At 39.7% G+C, this 3116-nt stretch overlaps 1 pseudogene; it reads left to right on the top strand.

Annotated features, from left to right (window-relative positions):
* The first annotated feature begins 1963 nt into the window (after positions 1–1963).
* On the top strand, positions 1964–2080 carry LOC125253634 (annotated as a pseudogene).
* Positions 2081–3116: the final 1036 nt, after the last annotated feature.

Here is a 3116-nt window from a genome sequence, read left to right as displayed (position 1 = left end):
AACCCGAATGTATCGTTACTATATTAATAACGTATACAGCTAACGTTACATTTTAAAGAAGAGAGAAAACTCTTTACATGTGCTCGCGCTCATACCTGAACTTGACACAAACAATGATCAAATAATTGGCTGTATCATGAAGTAAAATCAAATGAAATCGATAGGCCTACCTGTGGAATTGTTCACAGACAGCATACGCAGCTCAAACTAATAAAGGTCTTCATCGCTGGCAAACAATTGGATGCATTTGCAGATTTGCTTTTAATTGACTGTAGGTCCACTGCCACTTCATCCGCTCCGAGTGAGAAACCGCTTCAGACGATTCAGTGCGTGCAGGAACTGAACAAATCATTCAAACTGATTCGCGAACCAATTTAGACAGTTTTACCAACTTGTTTGATCAAGTCTTTGAACAGAATCGACTCAAAAGAGTGATTCATTTGTGAATGGGGCATCGTTTATGAAAAAAGAGACAGCGCGCATGGAATAAACTACGCATTTCTTAACATTTACAGTATTGAATTAAAATAAAGTAACGAGAGGAACGTTGCCCATTGTAGCGAAGTAAAAGTACAGATTTTTCATTACAAATGTACTCAAGTTAAAGTCAAAGTACCCACATTTTAATCTACTCTAAAAAGTAAAAATTTTCCAAAAAACTACTCAAGTACATGTAACAAAGTAAATGTACTTCGTTACTACCCACCTCTGCGTCAGTTACCCTTGGTTACCGCCTATACTGACGTAGAAACCACATGACAACAGTGTTGTGGACAAAAGCGGAAGTAGAGTCTAGCGTCCAGCAAACCACTAGCTTGCTTCAAGCAGTTCCTTATTTACTTCTTGCACGTTTTATGGTGGATTGTGTTACTTATTTTATGGAACATAATTACTGTTTACCATCTGCCGCTGGTTCTGTCGACAAGGACAGCTCCCGTAAACGTAAGCGTACGGGCCAACCAAACGACCCAAGAACAGTTTGGGACAAGAGGAGAGAAAGAGCGAGGATCAATATCAGTGTTACATTTTCTAGATGGAGAGAGCTTCGCGACAAACTTCACCTAGAAAGAGATGCCGATCTCGCTTTGTGTTTTGTGAGTTGTTTTGATTCATATCTTTACAGAAAACATATGCCATTATAAGATCAACAACACAAACGCGGGGCATCGCGTCTCTAGACCCGCGCGAGGATGCGTCTGATCCATAGTCTGATCGCGTCTTTGCATTGACTTTGTATGTAATCTACTCACGCAAATCGTTGAACTCGCGTTTGCTATGTATGCCCAATTATTGTGTTTGAATGTACACAAGTGTATATATTTGTTGAACAGTGGTAATCGTTTTCATATCATCTGACTAAACAGTAATCTATTAATTTGACAATTTACTGTCAAACTATATTTGCTGTATTGTATTGCAATATAGCATGACACAATATGTAATGGTGGCATGTGAAATTGTCTTTTTCAGACACTTACGAAATCCAGTATTGGATAGATTTTGTTAGTTACTGTAGCAGCTACAGTGTAGTTATCATCATTTTACATCATAAACTCACAATAAAAATTGTGATATCAATATGTGAATGTGAAAAATCATTGTAGATTGTACTTGTGTTGTTATGCTGTAGCCTTTAGTGAACATGTGTTACAAGAAATAATAGATAGAGACATAAAGGAAAGAATAGTCCACTATAAGTAGATTGAACTGTTCTCTGAAATGGAGACCACATGTCCCAAGATTCTGCTCTAAAACTTGGCGTCATCAAGCTACGCCTTTGTTTTGAATAGGCTTCTAGCGACCTCTAGTGGCCAAAATTTTTACAAATTGTAGCTTTGAACTGGCTGAGCTTTGTAGAAGAACTATTAAAGCTTCTTGTAATACTTATGTCTTGTGCAGGTATGGACATACCGCATACACAAGCATTTAAATCTGCTCGATACGAACGCATAGACACCAAAGAGCCAGCAGCCATATCACCCTGTAGCCCAAGACCGGTTGCCCACTGAAGCTAAGCAGGGCTGAGCCTGGTTAGTACCTGGATGGGAGACCTCCTGGGAAAACCAGGTAGCTGCTGGAAGAGGTGTTGGTAAGGCCAGCAGGGGGTGCTCACCCTGTGGTCTGTGTGGGTCCTAACGCCCCAGTATAGTGACGGGGACACTGTACTGTAACAAGCACCGTCCTTCGGATGAGACGTTAAACCGAGGTCCTGACTCTGTGGTCATTAAAAATCCCATGGCACTTCTCGTAAAGAGTAGGGGTGTAACCCCGGTGTCCTGGCAAAATTCCCTCCATAGGCCCTTAACAATCACGGCCTCCTAATAATCCCCATCCATTGAATTGGCTCTTTCACTCTCTCTCCTCTCCACCTACAGCTGGTGTGTGGTGAGCGCACTGGCGCCGTTGTACTGTGGCTGCCGTCGCATCATCCAAGTGGATGCTGCACACTGGTGGTGGATGAGAGAGACCCTGATATGATTGTAAAGCGCTTTGGGTGTACAGTAGTACATATGAAAGCGCTATATAAATGCCTCATTCATTCATTCATTCAAACATGGCATAATTGAAGTTACTGTGATAGATTGAAATATGCATTTAAATTCATAATGTGCAATTAAATGTAATAGATTGAAATATGCAATTAAATTCATAAATCTGAAACAGTAAAAATATTTTACATATGATCTTGTGAATGTTTAAAACTTTATAGAATGTACATATGTAATTTGTTTATCATTTTGAGTTCATCGGTGATCTATTAGTTTGGCACATTTAAGGTGTGTGATCGATTGCTCTGGCCTGCTGGAACACTAGGGGGAGATCTCGCGGGTTTCTTCATTCTACATAAAGTTCACAGTGGGGAAACAACCACGAGATTTATGTTTGTTCATCTCCCTCTTTTCAGGTATTCTAATGATAAACTGTTATAAGGTGTTAATGATATAATGTTTAAGAGTGTGTAGATGTTACAATGATACCGATTGCATTTTGTTAAACATGTTTTAAAAGTTTATTAGTTTAGAGATGTACGAGCTCAGCCATGAGATGGCGCGAGGCCTACATAATGGTGCGAGATCACATGTAGAGTGTTTAATATTTGCGTATTTTGTATTTAA

This window comes from Megalobrama amblycephala, linkage group LG18, assembly GCF_018812025.1.
Source record: "Megalobrama amblycephala isolate DHTTF-2021 linkage group LG18, ASM1881202v1, whole genome shotgun sequence".
Taxonomy (NCBI): Eukaryota; Metazoa; Chordata; class Actinopteri; order Cypriniformes; family Xenocyprididae; genus Megalobrama; species Megalobrama amblycephala.
Note: the sequence above shows the minus strand (reverse complement) of the source record. Positions and strands in the feature narration are given on the sequence as shown.